The sequence below is a fragment of the Ambystoma mexicanum genome, chromosome 7p (assembly GCF_040938575.1).
Source record: "Ambystoma mexicanum isolate Mex_15411 chromosome 7p, UKY_AmexF1_1, whole genome shotgun sequence".
Taxonomy (NCBI): domain Eukaryota; kingdom Metazoa; phylum Chordata; class Amphibia; order Caudata; family Ambystomatidae; genus Ambystoma; species Ambystoma mexicanum.
Genome location: NC_090939.1, coordinates 989,243,744 through 989,268,749, shown reverse-complemented (window position 1 = coordinate 989,268,749; position 25,006 = coordinate 989,243,744).

Below are 25,006 nucleotides of genomic sequence, written 5' to 3'. Positions count from 1 at the left end.
TATAGCATGAGATGTGATATCCAACTCCTTCCCATTCCAATCCTGAGACCCTTCCTATAGCATGAGATGTGATGTCTCAATGCTTCTAATACCAAACCTGAGATCCTTCCTATAACATGAGATGTGATATCCAACTCCTTCCCATTCCAATCCTGAGACCCTTCCTATAGCATGAGATGTGATATCCAACTTCTTCCCATTCCAATCCTGAGACCCTTCCTATAGCATGAGATGTGATATCTCAATGCTTATACCAAACCTGAGATCCTTCCTCTAACATGAAATGTGATATCCAACTCCTTCCCCTTCCAAACCTGAGAGCCTTCCTATAGCATGAGATATGATATCCAAGTCCTTCCCATTCCAATCCTGAGACCCTTCCTATAACATGAAATGTGATATCCAACTCCTTCCCATTCTAACATGAGACCCTTCCTATAGCATGAGATGGGATATCCAACTCCTTCCAAATCCAATACTGATACCCTTCCGATAGCATGACATGTGATATCCCAATGCTTCTACCAAACCTGAGACCCATACTATGGCATGAGATGTGATATCAAACTCCTTCCCATTCCAATCCTGAGACGCTTCCTATAGCTTGAGATGTGATATCCAACTCCTTCCCATTCCAATTCTGAGACCCTTCTTATACCATGAGACTTGATATCTCAATGCTTCTAATACCAAACCTGAGACCCGTCCTATAACATGAGATGTGATATCCAAATCCTTCCCCTTCCAAACCTTAGACCCTTCCTTTATCATGAGATGTGATATCCAACTCCTTCCCATTCCAATCCTGAGACCCTTCCGATATCATGAGATTTGTTATCTCAATGCTTCTAATATCAAACTTGAGACCCTCCCTATAGCATGAGATGTGACATCCAAGTCCTTCCCATTCCAATCCTGAGACCCTTCCTATAGCATGAGATGTGATATCTCAATGCTTCTAATACCAAACCTGAGACCCTTCCTATAACATGAGATGGGATATCCAACTCCTTCCCATTCCAATCCTGAGACCCTTCCGATAGCAAAGATGTGATATCTCAGTGCTTATACCAAACATGAGACCCTTCCTAAGGCCTGAGATGTCATATACAACTCCTTCCCATTCCAATCCTGAGACCCTTCCTATAGCATGAGATGTGATATCCAACTTCTTCCCATTCCAATCCTGAGACCCTTCCTATAACATGAGATGTGATGTCTCAATGCTTCTAATACCAAACCTGAGATCTTTCCTATAACATGAGATGTGATATCCAACTCCTTCCCATTCCAATCCTGAGACCCTTCCTATAGCATGAGATGTGATATCTCAATGCTTATACCAAACCTGAGACCCTTCCTATAGCTTGAGATGTGATATCCAACTCCTTCCCATTCCAATCCTGAGACCCTTCCTATAGCATGAGATGTGATATCTCAAGGCCTCTAATACCAAACCTGAGATCCTTCCTCTAACATGAATGTGATATCCAACTCCTTCCCCTTCCAAACCTGAGAGCCTTCCTATAGCATGAGATATGATATCCAAGTCCTTCCCATTCCAATCCTGAGACCCTTCCTATAACATGAAATGTGATATCCAACTCCATCCCATTCCAACCTGAGACCTTTCCTATAGCATGAGATGGGATATCCAACTCCTTCCAAATCCAATACTGATACCATTCCGATAGCATGAGATGTGATATCCCAATGCTTCTACCAAATCTGAGACCCATACTATGGCATAAGATGTGATATCAAACTCCTTCCCATTCCAATCCTGAGACCCTTCCTATAGCTTGAGATGTGATATCCAACTTCTTCCCATTCCAATTCTGAGACCCTTTCTATACCATGAGACTTGATATCTCAATGCTTCTAATACCAAACCTGAGACCCGTCCTATAACATGAGATATGATATCCAAATCCTTCCCCTTCCAAACCTTAGACCCTTCCTTTATCATGAGATGTGATATCCAACTCCTTCCCATTCCAATCCTGAGACCCTTCCGATATCATGACATTTGTTATCTCAATGTTTCTAATATCAAACTTGAGACCCTCCCTATAGCATGAGATGTGACATCCAAGTCCTCCCCATTCCAATCCTGAGACCCTTCCTATAGCATGAGATGTGATATCTCAATGCTTCTAATACCAAACCTGAGACCCTTCCTATAACATGAGATGGGATATCCAACTCAGATGGGATATCCAACTCCTTCCCATTCCAATCCTGAGACCCTTCCGATAGCAGAGATGTGATATCTCAATGCTTATATCAAACCTGAGACCCTTCCTATGGCCTGAGATGTCATATACAACTCCTTCCCATTCCAATCCTGAGACCCTTCCTATAGCATGAGATGTGATATCTCAATGCTTATACCAAATCTGAGACCCTTCCTATAGCATGAGATGTGATATCCAACTCCTTCCCATTCCAATCCTGAGACCCTTCCTATAGCATGAGATGTGATGTCTCAATGCTTCCAATACCAAACCTGAGATCCTTCCTGTAACATGAGATGTGATATCCAACTCCTTCCCATTCCAATCCTGAGACCCTTATGATAGCATGAGATGTGATATCTCAATGCCTCTTATACCAAACCAGAGATCCTTCCGATAGCATGAGATGTGATATCTCAATGCTTCTAATACCAAACCTGAGATCCTTCCTATAATATGAGATGTGATTTCCAAATCCTTCCCCTTCCAAACCTGAGACCCTCCCTTTAGCATGAGATGTGATATCCAACTCCTTCCCATTCCAATCCTGAGACCCTTCTGATAGCATGAGATGTGATATCTCAATGCCTCTAATACCAAACCTGAGATCCTACCTCTAACATGAAATGTGATATCCATCTCCTTCCCTTTCCAAACCTGAGACCCTGCCTATAGCATGATATGTGATATCCAAGTCCTTCCCATTCCAATCCTGAGACCCTTCCTATAGCATGAGATGTGATATCTCAATGCTTATACCAAACCTGAGACCCTTCCTATAGCATGTGATGTGATATCCAACTTCTTCCCATTCCAATCCTGAGACCCTTCCTATAGCATGAGATGTGATATCCAACTCCTTCCCATTCCAATCCTGAGACCCTTCCTATAGCATGAGATGTGATATCTCAAGGCCTCTAATACCAAACCTGAGATCCTTCCTCTAACATGAAATGTGATATCCAACTCCTTCCCCTTCCAAACCTGAGAGCCTTCCTATAGCATGAGATATGATATCCAAGTCCTTCCCATTCCAATCCTGAGACCCTTCCTATAACATGAAATGTGATATCCAACTCCTTCCCATTCCAACCTGAGACCCTTCCTATAGCATGAGATGGGATATCCAACTCCTTCCAAATCCAATACTGATACCCTTCCGATAGCATGAGATGTGATATCCCAATGCTTCTACCAAACCTGAGTCCCATACTATGGCATGAGATGTGATATCAAACTCCTTCCCATTCCAATCCTGAGACCCTTCTTATACCATGAGACTTGATATGTCAATGCTTCTAATACCAAACCTGAGACCCGTCCTATAACATGAGATGTGATATCCAAATCCTTCCCCTTCCAAACCTTAGACCCTTCCTTTATCATGAGATGTGATATCCAACTCCTTCCCATTCCAATCCTGAGACCCTTCCGATATCATGAGATGTGATATCTCAATGCTTATACCAAATCTGAGACCCTTCCTATGGCCTGAGATGTCATATACAACTCCTTCCCATTCCAATCCTGAGACCCTTCCTATAGCATGAGATGTGATATCTCAATGCTTATACCAAATCTGAGACCCTTCCTATAGCATGAGATGTGATATCCAACTCCTTCCCATTCCAATCCTGAGACCCTTCCTATAGCATGAGAAGTGATATCTCCATGCTTATACCAAACCTGAGACCCTTCCTATAGCATAAGATGTGATATCCAAATCCTTCCCATTCCAATCCTGAGACCCTTCCTATAGCATGAGATGTGATATCTCAATGCTTATACCAAACCTGAGACCCTTCCTATAGCATGAGATGTGATATCCAACTCCTTCCCATTCCAATCCTGAGACCCTTCCTATAGCATGAGATGTGATGTCTCAATGCTTCTAATACCAAACCTGAGATCCTTCCTATAACATGAGATGTGATATCCAACTCCTTCCCATTCCAATCCTGAGACCCTTATGATAGCATGAGATGTGATATCTCAATGCTTCTAATACCAAACCTGAGATCCTTCCTATAATATGAGATGTGATTTCCAAATCCTTCCCCTTCCAAACCTGAGACCCTCCCTTTAGCATGAAATGTGATATCCAACTCCTTCCCATTCCAATCCTGAGACCCTTCTGATAGCATGAGATGTGATATCTCAATGCCTCTAATACCAAACCTGAGATCCTACCTCTAACATGAAATGTGATATCCATCTCCTTCCCTTTCCAAACCTGAGACTCTGCCTATAGCATGAGATGTGATATCCAAGTCCTTCCCATTCCAATCCTGAGACCCTTCCTATAGCATGTGATGTGATATCTCAATGCTTATACCAAACCTGAGACCCTTGCTATGGCATGAGATGTCATATACAACTCCTTCCCATTCCAACCCTGAGACCCTTCCTATAGCATGAGATGTGATATCTCAATGCTTATACCAAACCTGAGACCCTTCCTATAGCATGAGATGTGATATCCAACTTCTTCCCATTCCAATCCTGAGACCCTTCCTATAGCATGAGATGTGATATCTCAATGCTTATACCAAACCTGAGACCCTTCCTATAGCATAAAATGTGATATCCAAATCCTTCCCATTCCAATCCTGAGACCCTTCCTATAGCATGAGATGTGATATCTCAATGCTTATACCAAACCTGAGACCCTTCCTATAGCATGAGATGTGATATCCAACTCCTTCCCATTCCAATCCTGAGACCCTTCCTATAGCATGAGATGTGATGTCTCAATGCTTCTAATACCAAACCTGAGATCCTTCCTATAACATGAGATGTGATATCCAACTCCTTCCCATTCCAATCCTGAGACCCTTCCTATAGCATGAGATGTGATATCCAACTTCTTCCCATTCCAATCCTGAGACCCTTCCTATAGCATGAGATGTGATATCTCAATGCTTATACCAAACCTGAGATCCTTCCTCTAACATGAAATGTGATATCCAACTCCTTCCCCTTCCAAACCTGAGAGCCTTCCTATAGCATGAGATATGATATCCAAGTCCTTCCCATTCCAATCCTGAGACCCTTCCTATAACATGAAATGTGATATCCAACTCCTTCCCATTCTAACATGAGACCCTTCCTATAGCATGAGATGGGATATCCAACTCCTTCCAAATCCAATACTGATACCCTTCCGATAGCATGACATGTGATATCCCAATGCTTCTACCAAACCTGAGACCCATACTATGGCATGAGATGTGATATCAAACTCCTTCCCATTCCAATCCTGAGACGCTTCCTATAGCTTGAGATGTGATATCCAACTCCTTCCCATTCCAATTCTGAGACCCTTCTTATACCATGAGACTTGATATCTCAATGCTTCTAATACCAAACCTGAGACCCGTCCTATAACATGAGATGTGATATCCAAATCCTTCCCCTTCCAAACCTTAGGCCCTTCCTTTATCATGAGATGTGATATCCAACTCCTTCCCATTCCAATCCTGAGACCCTTCCGATATCATGAGATTTGTTATCTCAATGCTTCTAATATCAAACTTGAGACCCTCCCTATAGCATGAGATGTGACATCCAAGTCCTTCCCATTCCAATCCTGAGACCCTTCCTATAGCATGAGATGTGATATCTCAATGCTTCTAATACCAAACCTGAGACCCTTCCTATAACATGAGATGGGATATCCAACTCCTTCCCATTCCAATCCTGAGACCCTTCCGATAGCAAAGATGTGATATCTCAGTGCTTATACCAAACCTGAGACCCTTCCTAAGGCCTGAGATGTCATATACAACTCCTTCCCATTCCAATCCTGAGACCCTTCCTATAGCATGAGATGTGATATCTCAATGCTTATACCAAATCTGAGACCCTTCCTATAGCATGAGATGTGATATCCAACACCTTCCCATTCCAATCCTGAGACCCTTCCTATAGCATGAGAAGTGATATCTCCATGCTTATACCAAACCTGAGACCCTTCCTATAGCATGAGATGTGATATCCAAATCCTTCCCATTCCAATCCTGAGACCCTTCCTATAGCATGAGATGTGATATCTCAATGCTTATACCAAACCTGAGAGCCTACCTATAGCATGGGATGTGATATCCAAGTCCATCCCATTCCAATCCTTAGACCCTTCCTACAGCATGCGATGTGATATCTCAATGATTCTAATACCAAACCAGAGACCTGTCCTTTAACATGAGATGGGATATCCAACTCCTTCCCATTCCAATCCTGAGCCACTCCTGATAGCAGAGATGTGATATCTCAATGCTTATACCAAACCTGAGACCCTTCCTATAACATGAGATGTGATATCCAACTCCTTCCCGTTCCAAACCTGAGACACTTCCTATAGCATATGTGATATCCAACTCCTTCCCATTCCAAACATGAGACCCTTCCTATAGCAAGAATGTAATATCCAACTCCTACCCATTCCAATCCTGAGACCATTCCTATAGCATGAGATGTGATATATCAATGCTTCTAATACCAAACCTGAGATCCTTCCTATGACATGAGATGTGATATCCAAATCCTTCCCATTCCAATCCTGAGACCCTTATTATAGCAAGAGATGTGATATCCAAATCCTTCCCATTCCAATCCTGAGACCCTTCCTATAACATGAGATGTGATATTCAACTCCTTCCCATTCCAACCTGAGACACTTCCTATAGCATGAGAAGGGATATCCAACTCCTTCCCAATCCAATCCTGAGAACCTTCCGATAGCAGAGATGTGATATCTCAATGCTTATACCAAACCTGAGAACCTTCCTATGGCATGAGATGTGATATCCAACTCCTTGCCATTCAAATCCTGAGACCCTTCCTATAGCATGAGATGTGATATCTCAATGCTTCTACCAAACCTGAGACCCTTCCTTTAGCATGAGATGTGATATCCAAATCCTTCACATTCCAATCCTGAGACCCTTCCTATAGCATGAGATGTGATATCTCAATGCTTCTAATACCAAACCTGAGATCCTTCCTATAACATGAGATGTGATATCCAATTCCTTCCCATTCCAAACCTGAGACCCTTCCTATTGGATGAGATGTGATATCCAACTCCTTCCCATTCCAACCCTGAGACCCTTCCTATACCATGAGATGTGATATCTCAATGCTTCTAATACCAAACCTGGGAACCGTCCTATAACATGAGATGTGATATCTCAATGTTTCTAATAAAAAACCTGAGACCCTTCCTATAACATGAGATGTGATATCCAATTCCTTCCCATTCCAAACCTGAGACCCTTCCTATTGGATGAGATGTGATATCCAAATCCTTCCCCTTCCAAACCTGAGACCCTTCCTTTAGCATGAGATGTGATATCCAAATACTTCCCATTCCAATCCTAAAACACTTCCTATAGCATGAGATGTGATATCTCAATGTTTCTAATAAAAAACCTGAGACCCTTCCTATAGCAAGAGATGTGATATCCAAATCCTTCCCATTCCAATCCTGAGACCCTTCCTGTATATAACATGAGATGTGATATCCAACTCCTTCCCATTCCAACCTGAGACCCTTCCTATAGCATGAGATGTGATGTTCAACTCCTTACCATTCAAATCCTGAGACCCTCCCTATAACAAGAGATGTCATATCCAACTCCTTCCCATTCCAAACCTGAGACCCTTCCTATAACATGAGATGTCATATACAACTCCTTCCCATTCCAATCCTGAGACCCTTCCTATAGCATGAGATGTGATATCTCAATGCTTATACCAAACCTGAGACCCTTCCTATAGCATGAGATGTGATATCCAACTCCTTCCCATTCCAATCCTGATACCCTTCCTATAGCATGAGATGTGATGTCTCAATGCCTCTAATACCAAACCTGAGATCCTTCCTATAACATGAGATGTGATATCCAACTCCTTCCATTCCAATCCTGAGACCCTTCCTATAGCATGAGATGTTATATCTCAATACTTATACCAATCCTGAGCCTTCCTATAGCATGAGATGTGATACCCAACTCCTTCCCATTCCAATCCTGAGACGCTTCCTATAGCATGAGATGTGATATCTCAATGCCTCTAATACCAAACCTGAGATCCTTCCTCTAACATGAAATGTGATATCCAACTCCTTCCCTTTCCAAATCTGAGAGCCTATCTATAGCATGAGATGTGATATCCAAGTCCTTCCCATTCCAATCCTTAGACCCTTCCTGCAGCGTGCAATATGATATCTCAATGATTCTAATAACAAACCTGAGACCCGTCCTATAACATGAGATGGGATATCCAACTCCTTCCCATTCCAATCCTGAGACACTTCTGATAGCAGAGATGTGATATCTCAATGCTTATACCAAACCTGAGACCCTTCCTATAACATGAGATCGGATATCCAACTCCTTCCCGTTCCAAACCTGAGACCCTTCCTATAGCATATGTGATATCCAACTCCTTCCCATTCCAAACATGAGACCCTTCCTATAGCAAGAATGTAATATCCAACTCCTTCCCATTCCAACCCTGAGACCATTCCTATAGCATGAGATGTGATATCTCAATGCTTCTAATACCAAACCTGAGATCCTTCGTTTGACATGAGATGTGATATCCAATTCCTCCCCATTCCAAACCTGAGAACCTTCCTACAGCATGCAATGTGATATCTCAATGCTTCTAATACCAAACCTGAGACCAGTCCTATAACATGAGATTGGATATCCAACTCCTTCCCCTTCCAAACCTGAGACCCTTCCTATAGCATGAGATGTGATATCCAACTTCTTCCCATTCCAATCCTGAGACCCTTCCTATAGCATGAGATGTGATATCTCAATGCTTATACCAAACCTGAGACCCTTCCTATAGCTTGAGATGTGATATCCAACTCCTTCCCATTCCAATCCTGAGACCCTTCCTATAGCATGAGATGTGATGTCTCAAGGCCTCTAATACCAAACCTGAGATCCTTCCTCTAACATGAAATGTGATATCCAACTCCTTCCCCTTCCAAACCTGAGAGCCTTCCTATAGCATGAGATATGATATCCAAGTCCTTCCCATTCCAATCCTGAGACCCTTCCTATAACATGAAATGTGATATCCAACTCCTTCCCATTCCAACCTGAGACCCTTCCTATAGCATGAGATGGGATATCCAACTCCTTCCAAATCCAATACTGATACCCTTCCGATAGCATGAGATGTGATATCCCAATGCTTCTACCAAACCTGAGTCCCATACTATGGCATGAGATGTGATATCAAACTCCTTCCCATTCCAATCCTGAGACCCTTCTTATACCATGAGACTTGATATGTCAATGCTTCTAATACCAAACCTGAGACCCGTCCTATAACATGAGATGTGATATCCAAATCCTTCCCCTTCCAAACCTTAGACCCTTCCTTTATCATGAGATGTGATATCCAACTCCTTCCCATTCCAATCCTGAGACCCTTCCGATATCATGAGATGTGATATCTCAATGCTTATACCAAATCTGAGACCCTTCCTATGGCCTGAGATGTCATATACAACTCCTTCCCATTCTAATCCTGAGACCCTTCCTATAGCTTGAGATGTGATATCCAACTCCTTCCCATTCCAATTCTGAGACCCTTCCTATACCATGAGATGTGATATCTCAATGCCACTAAAACCAAACCTGAGATCCTACCTCTAACATGAAATGTGATATCCAACTCCTTCCCCTTCCAACCCTGAGAGCCTTCCTATAGAATGAGATGTGATATCCAAGTCCTTCCCATTCCAATCCTGAGACCCTTCCTATAACATGAGATTTGATATCCAACTCCTTCCCATTCCAATCATGAGACCCTCCCTATAGCTTGAGATGTGATATCCAACTCCTTCTCATTCCAATTCTGAGACCTGTCCTATACCATGAGACTTGATATCTCAATGCTTCAAATACCAAACCTGAGACCGGTCCTATAACATGAGATGTGATACCCAAATCCGTCCCCTTCCAAACCTTAGACCCTTCCTATAGCATGAGATGTGATATCTCATTGCTTCTAATACCAAACCTGAGACCCTTCCTATAACGAGATGGGATATCCAACTCCTTCCCATTCCAACCCTGAGACCCTTCAGATAGCAGAGATGTGATTTCCAACTCCTTCCCATTCCAAACCTGAGACCTTCCGATAGCATGAGATGTGATAGCTCAATGCTTCTAATATCAAACCGAGACCCTCCCTATAGTATGAGATGTGAATTCTAAGTCCTTCCCATTCGTATCCTGAGACCCTTCCGATAGCAGAGATGTGATATCTCAATGCTTATACCAAACCTGATGACCCTTCCTATGGCATTAGATGTGATATCCAACTCCTTCCCATTCCAATCCTGAGTTCCTTCCTATAGCATGAGATGTGATATCTCAATGCTTCTATCAAACCTGATACCCTTCCTTTAGCATGAGATGTGATATTCAACTCCTTCCCATTCCAATCCTGAGACCCTTCCTATAACATGAGACGTGGTATCCAACTCCTTCCCATTCCAATCCTGAGACTCCTCCTATAGCATGAGATGTGATATCTCAATGCTTCTAATACCAGACCTGGGACCGGTCCTATAACATGAGATATAGGTTGGTATTAGAGGCATTGAAATATCACATCTCATGCTATCAGAAGGGTCTCAGGATTGGAATGGGAAGGAGTTGGATATCACATCTCATGCTAAAGGGAGGGTCTCAGGTTTGGAAGTGGAAGGATTTGGAAATCACATCTCATGTCATAGGAAGGATCTCAGGTTTGGTATTAGAAGCATTGAGATATCACATCTCATGCTATCAGAAGTATCTCAGGTTTGGTATTAGAGGCATTGAGATATCACATCTCATGCTATCATAAGGGTCTCAGGATTGGAATGGGAAGGAGTTGGATATCACATCTCATGTTATAGGAAGGATCTCAGGTTTGGTATTAGAAGAATTGAGACATCACATCTCATGCTATAGGAAGGGTCTCAGGATTGGAATGGGAAGAAGTTGGATATCACATCTCATGCTATAGGAAGGGTCCCAGATTTGGTATAAGCATTGAGATATCACATCTAATGCTATAGGAAGGGTCTCAGGATTGGAATGGGAAGGAGTTTCATATGACATCTCAGGCCATAGGAAGGGTCTCAGGTTTGGTATAAGCATTGAGATATCACATCTCTGCTATCGGAAGGGTCTCAGGATTGGAATGGGAAGGAGTTGGATATCCCAAATCATGTTATAGGAAGGGTCTCAGGTTTGGTATTAGAAGCATTGAGATATCACATCTCATGCTATAGGAAGGGTCTCAGGATTGGAATGGGGAGGACTTGGATGTCACATCTCATGTTATAGGGAGGGTCTCAAGTTTGATATTAGAAGCATTGAGATAACAAATCTCATGATATCGGAAGGGTCTCAGGATTGGAATGGGAAGGAATTGGATATCACATCTCATGATAAAGGAAGGGTCTAAGGTTTGGAAGGGGAAGGATTTGGATATCACATCTCATGTTATAGGACGGGTCTCAGGTTTGGTATTAGAAGCATTGAGATATCACATCTCATGGTATAGGACGGGTCTCAGGATTGAAATGGGAAGGAATTGGATATCACATCTCATGATAAAGGAAGGGTCTAAGGTTTGGAAGGGGAAGGATTTGGATATCACATCTCATGTTCTAGGACGGGTCTCAGGTTTTGTATTAGAAGCATTGAGATATCAAGTCTCATGGTATAGGAAGGGTCTGAGAATTGGAATGGGAAGGAGTTGGATATCACATCTCAAGCTCTAGGTAGGGTCTCAGGATTGGAATGGGAAGGAGTTTGATATCACATCTCATGTCATAGTATGGGTCTCAGGTTTGGTAGAAGCATTGGGATATCCCATCTCATGCTATAGGAAGGGTCTCAGGTTGGAATGGGAAGGAGTTGGATATCACATTTCATGTTATAGGAAGGGTCTCAGGATTGGATGGGAAGGACTTGGATATCATATCTTATGCTATAGGAAGGCTCTCAGGTTTGGAAGGGGAAGGAGTTGGATATCACATTTCATGTTAGAGGAAGGATCTCAGGTTTGGTATTAGAGGCCTTGAGATATCACATCTCATGCTATAGGAAGGGTCTCAGGATTGGAATGGGAAGGAGTTGGATATCATATCTCAAGCTATAGGAAGGGTCTCAGGTTTGGTATAAGCATTGAGATATCACATCTCATGCTATAGGAAGGGTCTCAGGATTGGAATGGGAAGGAGTTGGATATCACATCTCATGTTATAGGAAAGATCTCAGGTTTGGTATTAGAAGCATTGAGACATCACATCTCATGTTATAGGAAGGGTCTCAGGAGTGGAATGGGAAGAAGTTGGATATCACATCTCATGCTATAGGAAGGGTCTCAGGTTTGGAAGGGGAAGGAGTTGGATATCCAATCTCATGTTATAGGACTGGTCTCGGGTTTGGTATTAGAAGCATTGAGATATCACATCGCATGCTATAGGAAGGTTCTCAGGTTTGGAATGGGGAGGAATTGGATATCACATCTCATGTCATAAGAAGGATCTCAGGTTTGGTATTAGAAGCATTAAGATATCATATCTCATGCTATAGGAATGGTCTCAGGATTGGAATGGGAAGGAGTTGGATATTACATTCTTGCTATAGGAAGGGTCTCATGTTTGGAATGGGAAGGAGTTGGATATCACATATGCTATAGGAAGGGTCTCAGGTTTGGACCGGGAAGGAGTTGGATATCACATCTCATGTTATAGGAAGGGTCTCAGGTTTGGTATAAGCATTGAGATATCACATCTCTGCTATCGGAAGTGTCTCAGGATTGGAATGGGAAGGAGTTGGATATCCCATCTCATGTTATAGGATGGGTCTCAGGTTTGTTATTAGAATCATTGAGATATCATATTGCATGCTGTAGGAAGGGTCTAAGGATTGGAATGGGAAGGACTTGGATATCACATCTCATGCTATAGGTAGGCTCTCAGGTTTGGAAAGGGAAGGAGTTGGATATCACATTTCATGTTAGAGGAAGGATCTCAGGTTTGGTATTAGAGGCATTGAGATATCACATCTCATGCTATAGGAAGGGTCTCAGGATTGGAATGGGAAGGAGTTGGATATCACATCTCATGCTATAGGAAGTGTCTCAGGTTTGGTATAAGCATCGAGATATCACATCTCATGCTATAGGAAGGGTCTCGGGATTGGAATGGGAAGGAGTTGGATATCACATCTCATGTTATAGGAAGGATCTCAGGTTTGGTATTAGAAGCATTGAGACATCACATCTCATGCTATAGGAAGGGTCTCAGGATTGGAATGGGAAGGAGTTGGATATCACATCTCATGCTATAGGAAGGGTCTCAGGTTTGGTATAAGCATTGAGATATCACATCTCATGCTATAGGAAGTGTCTCAGGATTGGAATGGGAAGGACTTGGGTATCACATCTCATGCTATAGGGAGGGTCTCAAGTTTGATATTAGAAGCATTGAGATATCACATCTCATGCTATAGGAAGGGTCTCAGGATTGGAATGGGAAGGAGTTGGATATCACATCTCAAGCTTTAGGAAGGGTCTCAGGTTTGGTATAAGCATCGAGATATCACATCTCATGCTATAGGAAGGGTCTCGGGATTGGAATGGGAAGGAGTTGGATATCACATCTCATGTTATAGGAAGGATCTCAGGTTTGGTATTAGAAGCATTGAGACATCACATCTCATGCTATAGGAAGGGTCTCAGGATTGGAATGGGAAGGAGTTGGATATCACATCTCATGCTATAGGAAGGGTCTCAGGTTTGGTATAAGCATTGAGATATCACATCTCATGCTATAGGAAGTGTCTCAGGATTGGAATGGGAAGGAGTTGGATATTACATCTCATGTTATAGGAAAGATCTCAGGTTTGGTATTAGAAGCATTGAGACATCACATCTCATGTTATAGGAAGGGTCTCAGGATTGGAATGGGAAGAAGTTGGATATCACATCTCATGCTATAGGAAGGGTCTCAGGTTTGGAAGGGGAAGGAGTTGGATATCCAATCTCATGTTATAGGACTGGTCTCAGGTTTGGTATTAGAAGCATTGAGATATCACATCGCATGCTGTAGGAAGGTTCTCAGGTTTGGTATTAGAAGCATTGAGACATCACATCTCATGCTATAGGAAGGGTCTCAGGATTGGAATGGGAAGGAGTTGGATATCACATCTCATGTTATAGGAAGGATCTCAGGTTTGGTATTAGAAGCATTGAGACATCACATCTCATGCTATAGGAAGGGTCTCAGGATTGGAATGGGAAGGAGTTGGATATCACATCTCATGCTATAGGAAGGGTCTCAGATTTGGTATAAGCATTGAGATATCACATCTCATGCTATAGGAAGGGTCTCAGGATTGGATTGGGAAGGAGTTGTATATGACATCTCAGGCCATAGGAAGGGTCTCAGGATTGGTATAAGCATTGAGATATCACATCTCTGCTATCGAAAGGGTCTCAGGATTGGAATGGGAAGGAGTTGGATATCCCATCTCATGATAAAGGAAGGGTCTAAGGTTTGGAAGGGGAAAGATTTGGATATCACATCTCATGTTATAGGCGGGTCTCAATTTTGATATTAGAAGCATTGAGATAACAAATCTCATGATATCGGAAGGGTCTCAGGATTGGAATGGGAAGGAGTTGGATATCACATCTCATGATAAAGGAAGGGTCTAAGGTTTGGAAGGGGAAAGATTTGGATATCACATCTCATGTTATAGGACGGGTCTCAGGTTTGGTATTAGAAGCATTGAGATATCAAGTCTCATGGTATAGGAAGGGTCTCAGAATTGGAATGGGAAGGATTTCGGATATCACATCTCAAGCTATAGGAAGAGTCTCAGGATGGGAATGGGAAGGAGTTTGATATCACATCTCATGCCATAGTATGGTTCTCAGGTTTGGTAGAAGCATTGGGATATCACATCTCATGCTATTGGAAGGGTATCAGTATTGGATTTGGAAGGAGTTGGATATCCCATCTCATGCTATAGGAAGGGTCTCAGGTTGGAATGGGAAGGAGTTGGATATCACATTTCATGTTATAGGAAGGGTCTCAGGATTGGAATGGGAAGGAGTTGGATATCACATCTCAAGCTTTAGGAAGGGTCTCAGGTTTGGTATAAGCATTGAGATAGCACATCTCATGCTATAGGAAGGGTCTCAGGATTGGAATGGGAAGGAGTTGGATATCACATCTCATGTTATAGGAAAGATCTCAGGTTTGGTATTAGAAGCATTGGGACATCACATCTCATGTTATAGGAAGGGTCTCAGGATTGGAATGGGAAGAAGTTGGATAACACATCTCATGCTATAGGAAGGGTCTCAGGTTTGGAAGGGGAAGGAGTTAGATATCCAATCTCATGTTATAGGACTGGTCTCAGGTTTGGTATTAGAAGCATTGAGATATCACATCGCATGCTGTAGGAAGGTTCTCAGGTTTGGAATGGGGAGGAATTGGATATCACATCTCATGTCATAGGAAGGATCTCAGGTTTGGTATTAGAAGCATTGAGATATCAGATCTCATGCTATAGGAATGGTCTCAGGATTGGAATGGGAAGGAGTTGGATATTACATTCTTGCTATAGGAAGGGTCTCATGTTTGGAATGGGAAGGAGTTGGATATCACATATGCTATAGGAAGGGTCTCAGGTTTGAAACGGGAAGGAGTTGGATATCACATCTCATGTTATAGGAAGGGTCTCAGGTTTGAAACAGGAAGGAGTTGGATATCACATCTCATGTTATAGGACGGGTCTCAGGTTTGTTATTAGAATCATTGAGATATCATATTGCATGCTGTAGGAAGGGTCTAAGGATTGGAATGGGAAGGACTTGGATATCACATCTCATGCTATAGGTAGGCTCTCAGGTTTGGAAAGGGAAGGAGTTCGATATCACATTTCATGTTAGAGGAAGGATCTCAGGTTTGGTATTAGAGGCATTGAGATATCACATATCATGCTATAGGAAGCGTCTCAGGATTGGAATGGGAAGGAGTTGGATATCACATCTCAAGCTTTAGGAAGGGTCTCAGGTTTGGTATAAGCATTGAGATAGCACATCTCATGCTATAGGAAGGGTCTCAGGATTGGAATGGGAAGGAGTTGGATATTACATCTCATGTTATCGGAAAGATCTCAGGTTTGGTATTAGAAGCATTGAGATATCACATCGCATGCTGTAGGAAGGTTCTCAGGTTTGGTATTAGAAGCATTGAGACATCACATCTCATGCTATAGGAAGGGTCTCAGGATTGGAATGGGAAGGAGTTGGATATCACATCTCATGTTATAGGAAGGATCTCAGGTTTGGTATTAGAAGCATTGAGACATCACATCTCATGCTATAGGAAGGGCCTCAGGATTGGAATGGGAAGGAGTTGGATATCACATCTCATGCTATAGGAAGGGTCTCAGATTTGGTATAAGCATCGAGATATCACATCTCATGCTATAGGAAGGGTCTCGGGATTGGAATGGGAAGGAGTTGGATATCACATCTCATGCCATAGGAAGGGTCTTAGGTTTGGTATAAGCATTGAGATATCACATCTCTGCTATTGGAAGGGTCTCAGGATTGGAATGGGAAGGAGTTGGATATCCCATCTCATGTTATAGGAAGAGTCTCAGGTTTGGTATTAGAAGCATTGAGATATCACATCTCATGCTATAGGAAGTTTCTCAGGATTGGAATGGGAAGGACTTGGGTATCACATCTCATGCTATAGGGAGGGTCTCAAGTTTGATACTAGAAGCATTGAGATATCACATCTCATGCTATAGGAAGGGTCTCAGGATTGGAATGGGAAGGAGTTGGATATCACATCTCATTCTATAGGAAGGGTCTCAGGTTTGGTATAAGCAGTGAGATATCACATCTCATGCTATAGGAAGTGTCTCAGGATTGGAATGGGAAGGAGTTGGATATCACATCTCATGTTATAGGAAGGATCTCAGGTTTGGTATAAGCATTGAGATATCACATCTCTGCTATCGGAAGGGTCTCAGGATTGGAATGGGAAGGAGTTGGATATTCCCATCTCATGTTATAGGAAGGGTCTCAGGTTTGGTATTAGAAGCATTGAGATATCCCATCTCATGATATAGGAAGGGTCCCAGGTTGGAATGGGAAGGAGTAGGATATCACATTTCACGTTATAGGAAGGGTCTCAGGATTGGAATGGGAAGGACTTGGATATCATATCTCATGCTATAGGAAGGCTCTCAGGTTTGGAAGGGGAAGGAGTTGTATATCACATTTCATGTTAGAGGAAGGATCTCAGGTTTGGTATTAGAGGCATTGAAATATCACATCTCATGCTATCAGATGGGTCTCAGGATTGGAATGGGAAGGAGTTGGATATCACATCTCATGCTAAAGGGAGGGTCTCAGGTTTAGAAGGGGAAGGATTTGGAAATCACATCTTATGTTATAGGAAGGATCTCAGGTTTGGTATTAGAAGCATTGAGATATCACATCTCATGCTATCATAAGGGTCTCAGGATTGGAATGGGAAGGAGTTGGATATCACATCTCATGTTATAGGAAGGATCTCAGGTTTGGTATTAGAAGCATGGAGACATCACATCTCATGCTATAGGAAGGGTCTCAGGATTGGAATGGGAATGACTTGGATATCACATCTCATGCTATAGGCAGGGTCTCAGGTTTGGAAAGGGAAGGAGATGGATATCACATTTCATGTTAGAGGTAGGATCTCAGGTTTGGTATTAGAGGCATTGAAATATCACATCTCATGCTATCAGAAGGGTCTCAGGATTGGAATGGGAAGGAGTTGGATATCACATCTCATGCTAAAGGGAGGGTCTCAGGTTTGGAAGTCGAAGGATTTGGAAATCACATCTCATGTTATAGGAAGGATCTCAGGTTTGGTATTAGAAGCATTGAGATATCACATCTCATGCTATCAGAAGTATCTCAGGTTTGGTATTAGAGGCATTGAGATATCACATCTCATGCTATCATAAGGGTCTCAGGATTGGAATGGGAAGGAGTTGGATATCACATCTCATGTTATAGGAAGGATCTCAGGTTTGGTATTAGAAGAATTGAGACATCACATCTCGTGCTATAGGAAGGGTCTCAGGATTGGAATGGGAAGAAGTTGGATATCACATCTCATGCTATAGGAAGGGTCTCAGATTTGGTATAAGCTTTGAGATATCACATCTAATGCTATAGGAAGGGTCTCAGGATTGGAATGGGAAGGAGTTGCATATGACATCTCAGGCCATAGGAAGGGTCTCAGGTTTGGTATAAGCATTGAGATATCACATCTCTGCTATCGGAAGGGTCTCAGGATTGGAATGGGAAGGAGTTGGATATCCCAAATCATGTTATAGGAAGGGTCTCAGGTTTGGTATTAGAAGCATTGAGATATCACATCTCATGCTATAGGAAGGGTCTCAGGATTGGAATGGGGAGGACTTGGATGTCACATCTCATGTTATAGGAAGGCTCTCAGGTTTGGAAGGGGAAGGAGTTGGATATCACATTTCATGTTAGAGGAACGATCTCAGGTTTGGTATTAGAGGCCTTGAGATATCACATCTCATGCTATAGGAAGGGTCTCAGGATTGGAAATGGGAAGGAGTTGGATATCACATCTCAAGCTATAGGAACGGTCTCAGGTTTGGTATAAGCATTGTGATATCACATCTCATGCTATAGGAAGGGTCTCAGGATTGGAATGGGAAGGAGTTGGATATCACATCTCATGTTATAGGAAAGATCTCAGGTTTGGTATTAGAAGCATTGCGACATCACATCTCATGTTATAGGAAGGGTCTCAGGATTGGAATGGGAAGAAGTTGGATATCACATCTCATGCTATAGGAAGGGTCTCAGGTTTGGTATAAGCATTGAGATATCACATCTCATGCTATAGGAAGGGTCTCAGGATTGGAATGGGAAGGAGTTGTATATGACATCTCATGCCATAGGAAGGGTCTCAGGTTTGGTATAAGCATTGAGATATCACATCACATGCTATAGGAAGGGTCTCAGGATTGGAATGGAAAGGACTTGGATATCACATCTCATGCTATAGGCAGGGTCTCAGGTTTGGAAAGGGAAGGAGATGGATATCACATTTCATGTTAGAGGTAGGATCTCAGGTTTGGTATTAGAGGCTTTGAAATATCACATCTCATGCTATCAGATGGGTCTCAGGATTGGAATGGGAAGGAGTTGGATATCACATCTCATGCTAAAGGGAGGGTCTCAGGTTTGGAAGGGGAAGGATTTGGAAATCACATCTCATGTTATAGGAAGGATCTCAGGTTTGGTATTAGAAGCATTGAGATATCACATCTCATGCTATCGGAAGTATCTCAGGTTTGGTATTAGAGGCATTGAGATATCACATCTCATGCTATCATAAGGGTCTCAGGATTGGAATGGGAAGGAGTTGGATATCACATCTCATGTTATAGGAAGGATCTCAGGTTTGGTATTAGAAGCATTGAGACATCACATCTCATGCTATAGGAAGGGTCTCAGGATTGGAATGGGAAGGAGTTGGATATCACATCTCATGCTATAGGAAGGGTCTCAGATTTGGTATAAGCATTGAGATATCACATCACATGCTATAGGAAGGGTCTCAGGATTGGAATGGGAAGGACTTGGATATCACATCTCATGCTATAGGCAGGGTCTCAGGTTTGGAAAGGGAAGGAGATGGATATCACATTTCATGTTAGAGGTAGGATCTCAGGTTTGGTATTAGGGGCATTGAAATATCACATCTCATGCTATCAGAAGGGTCTCAGGATTGGAATGGGAAGGAGTTGGATATCACATCTCATGCTAAAGGGAGGGTCTCAGGTTTGGAAGTGGAAGGATTTGGAAATCACATCTCATGTCATAGGAAGGATCTCATGTTTGGTATTAGAAGCATTGAGATATCACATCTCATGCTATCAGAAGTATCTCAGGTTTGGTATTAGAGGCATTGAGATATCACATCTCATGCTATCATAAGGGTCTCAGGATTGGAATGGGAAGGAGTTGGATATCACATCTCATGTTATAGGAAGGATCTCAGGTTTGGTATTAGAAGAATTGAGACATCACATCTCATGCTATAGGAAGGGTCTCAGGATTGGAATGGGAAGAAGTTGGATATCACATCTCATGCTATAGGAAGGGTCCCAGATTTGGTATAAGCATTGAGATATCACATCTAATGCTATAGGAAGGGTCTCAGGATTGGAATGGGAAGGAGTTTCATATGACATCTCAGGCCATAGGAAGGGTCTCAGGTTTGGTATAAGCATTGAGATATCACATCTCATGCTATAGGAAGGGTCTCAGGTTGGAATGGGAAGGAGTTGGATATCACATTTCATGTTATAGGAAGGGTCTCAGGATTGGAATGGGAAGGAGTTGGATATCACATCTCAAGCTTTAGGAAGGGTCTCAGGTTTGGTATAAGCATTGAGATAGCACATCTCATGCTATAGGAAGGGTCTCAGGATTGGAATGGGAAGGAGTTGGATATCACATCTCATGTTATAGGAAAGATCTCAGGTTTGGTATTAGAAGCATTGGGACATCACATCTCATGTTATAGGAAGGGTCTCAGGATTGGAATGGGAAGAAGTTGGATAACACATCTCATGCTATAGGAAGGGTCTCAGGTTTGGAAGGGGAAGGAGTTAGATATCCAATCTCATGTTATAGGACTGGTCTCAGGTTTGGTATTAGAAGCATTGAGATATCACATCGCATGCTGTAGGAAGGTTCTCAGGTTTGGAATGGGGAGGAATTGGATATCACATCTCATGTCATAGGAAGGATCTCAGGTTTGGTATTAGAAGCATTGAGATATCAGATCTCATGCTATAGGAATGGTCTCAGGATTGGAATGGGAAGGAGTTGGATATTACATTCTTGCTATAGGAAGGGTCTCATGTTTGGAATGGGAAGGAGTTGGATATCACATATGCTATAGGAAGGGTCTCAGGTTTGAAACGGGAAGGAGTTGGATATCACATCTCATGTTATAGGAAGGGTCTCAGGTTTGAAACAGGAAGGAGTTGGATATCACATCTCATGTTATAGGACGGGTCTCAGGTTTGTTATTAGAATCATTGAGATATCATATTGCATGCTGTAGGAAGGGTCTAAGGATTGGAATGGGAAGGACTTGGATATCACATCTCATGCTATAGGTAGGCTCTCAGGTTTGGATAGGGAAGGAGTTCGATATCACATTTCATGTTAGAGGAAGGATCTCAGGTTTGGTATTAGAGGCATTGAGATATCACATATCATGCTATAGGAAGCGTCTCAGGATTGGAATGGGAAGGAGTTGGATATCACATCTCAAGCTTTAGGAAGGGTCTCAGGTTTGGTATAAGCATTGAGATAGCACATCTCATGCTATAGGAAGGGTCTCAGGATTGGAATGGGAAGGAGTTGGATATTACATCTCATGTTATAGGAAAGATCTCAGGTTTGGTATTAGAAGCATTGAGATATCACATCGCATGCTGTAGGAAGGTTCTCAGGTTTGGTATTAGAAGCATTGAGACATCACATCTCATGCTATAGGAAGGGTCTCAGGATTGGAATGGGAAGGAGTTGGATATCACATCTCATGTTATAGGAAGGATCTCAGGTTTGGTATTAGAAGCATTGAGACATCACATCTCATGCTATAGGAAGGGCCTCAGGATTGGAATGGGAAGGAGTTGGATATCACATCTCATGCTATAGGAAGGGTCTCAGATTTGGTATAAGCATCGAGATATCACATCTCATGCTATAGGAAGGGTCTCGGGATTGGAATGGGAAGGAGTTGGATATCACATCTCATGCCATAGGAAGGGTCTTAGGTTTGGTATAAGCATTGAGATATCACATCTCTGCTATTGGAAGGGTCTCAGGATTGGAATGGGAAGGAGTTGGATATCCCATCTCATGTTATAGGAAGAGTCTCAGGTTTGGTATTAGAAGCATTGAGATATCACATCTCATGCTATAGGAAGTTTCTCAGGATTGGAATGGGAAGGAGTTGGATATCCCATCTCATGTTATAGGAAGAGTCTCAGGTTTGGTATTAGAAGCATTGAGATATCACATCTCATGCTATCATAAGGGTCTCAGGATTGGAATGGGAAGGAGTTGGATATCACATCTCATGTTATAGGAAGGATCTCAGGTTTGGTATTAGAAGAATTGAGACATCACATCTCGTGCTATAGGAAGGGTCTCAGGATTGGAATGGGAAGAAGTTGGATATCACATCTCATGCTATAGGAAGGGTCTCAGATTTGGTATAAGCTTTGAGATATCACATCTAATGCTATAGGAAGGGTCTCAGGATTGGAATGGGAAGGAGTTGCATATGACATCTCAGGCCATAGGAAGGGTCTCAGGTTTGGTATAAGCATTGAGATATCACATCTCTGCTATCGGAAGGGTCTCAGGATTGGAATGGGAAGGAGTTGGATATCCCAAATCATGTTATAGGAAGGGTCTCAGGTTTGGTATTAGAAGCATTGAGATATCACATCTCATGCTATAGGAAGGGTCTCAGGATTGGAATGGGGAGGACTTGGATGTCACATCTCATGTTATAGGAAGGCTCTCAGGTTTGGAAGGGGAAGGAGTTGGATATCACATTTCATGTTAGAGGAACAATCTCAGGTTTGGTATTAGAGGCCTTGAGATATCACATCTCATGCTATAGGAAGGGTCTCAGGATTGGAAATGGGAAGGAGTTGGATATCACATCTCAAGCTATAGGAACGGTCTCAGGTTTGGTATAAGCATTGTGATATCACATCTCATGCTATAGGAAGGGTCTCAGGATTGGAATGGGAAGGAGTTGGATATCACATCTCATGTTATAGGAAAGATCTCAGGTTTGGTATTAGAAGCATTGCGACATCACATCTCATGTTATAGGAAGGGTCTCAGGATTGGAATGGGAAGAAGTTGGATATCACATCTCATGCTATAGGAAGGGTCTCAGGTTTGGTATAAGCATTGAGATATCACATCTCATGCTATAGGAAGGGTCTCAGGATTGGAATGGGAAGGAGTTGTATATGACATCTCATGCCATAGGAAGGGTCTCAGGTTTGGTATAAGCATTGAGATATCACATCACATGCTATAGGAAGGGTCTCAGGATTGGAATGGAAAGGACTTGGATATCACATCCCATGCTATAGGCAGGGTCTCAGGTTTGGAAAGGGAAGGAGATGGATATCACATTTCATGTTAGAGGTAGGATCTCAGGTTTGGTATTAGAGGCTTTGAAATATCACATCTCATGCTATCAGATGGGTCTCAGGATTGGAATGGGAAGGAGTTGGATATCACATCTCATGCTAAAGGGAGGGTCTCAGGTTTGGAAGGGGAAGGATTTGGAAATCACATCTCATGTTATAGGAAGGATCTCAGGTTTGGTATTAGAAGCATTGAGATATCACATCTCATGCTATCGGAAGTATCTCAGGTTTGGTATTAGAGGCATTGAGATATCACATCTCATGCTATCATAAGGGTCTCAGGATTGGAATGGGAAGGAGTTGGATATCACATCTCATGTTATAGGAAGGATCTCAGGTTTGGTATTAGAAGCATTGAGACATCACATCTCATGCTATAGGAAGGGTCTCAGGATTGGAATGGGAAGGAGTTGGATATCACATCTCATGCTATAGGAAGGGTCTCAGATTTGGTATAAGCATTGAGATATCACATCACATGCTATGGGAAGGGTCTCAGGATTGGAATGGGAAGGACTTGGATATCACATCTCATGCTATAGGCAGGGTCTCAGGTTTGGAAAGGGAAGGAGATGGATATCACATTTCATGTTAGAGGTAGGATCTCAGGTTTGGTATTAGGGGCATTGAAATATCACATCTCATGCTATCAGAAGGGTCTCAGGATTGGAATGGGAAGGAGTTGGATATCACATCTCATGCTAAAGGGAGGGTCTCAGGTTTGGAAGTGGAAGGATTTGGAAATCACATCTCATGTCATAGGAAGGATCTCAGGTTTGGTATTAGAAGCATTGAGATATCACATCTCATGCTATCAGAAGTATCTCAGGTTTGGTATTAGAGGCATTGAGATATCACATCTCATGCTATCATAAGGGTCTCAGGATTGGAATGGGAAGGAGTTGGATATCACATCTCATGTTATAGGAAGGATCTCAGGTTTGGTATTAGAAGAATTGAGACATCACATCTCATGCTATAGGAAGGGTCTCAGGATTGGAATGGGAAGAAGTTGGATATCACATCTCATGCTATAGGAAGGGTCCCAGATTTGGTATAAGCATTGAGATATCACATCTAATGCTATAGGAAGGGTCTCAGGATTGGAATGGGAAGGAGTTTCATATGACATCTCAGGCCATAGGAAGGGTCTCAGGTTTGGTATAAGCATTGAGATATCACATCTCTGCTATCGGAAGGGTCTCAGGATTGGAATGGGAAGGAGTTGGATATCCCAAATCATGTTATAGGAAGGGTCTCAGGTTTGGTATTAGAAGCATTGAGATATCACATCTCATGCTATAGGAAGGGTCTCAGGATTGGAATGGGGAGGACTTGGATGTCACATCTCATGTTATAGGGAGGGTCTCAAGTTTGATATTAGAAGCATTGAGATAACAAATCTCATGATAAAGGAAG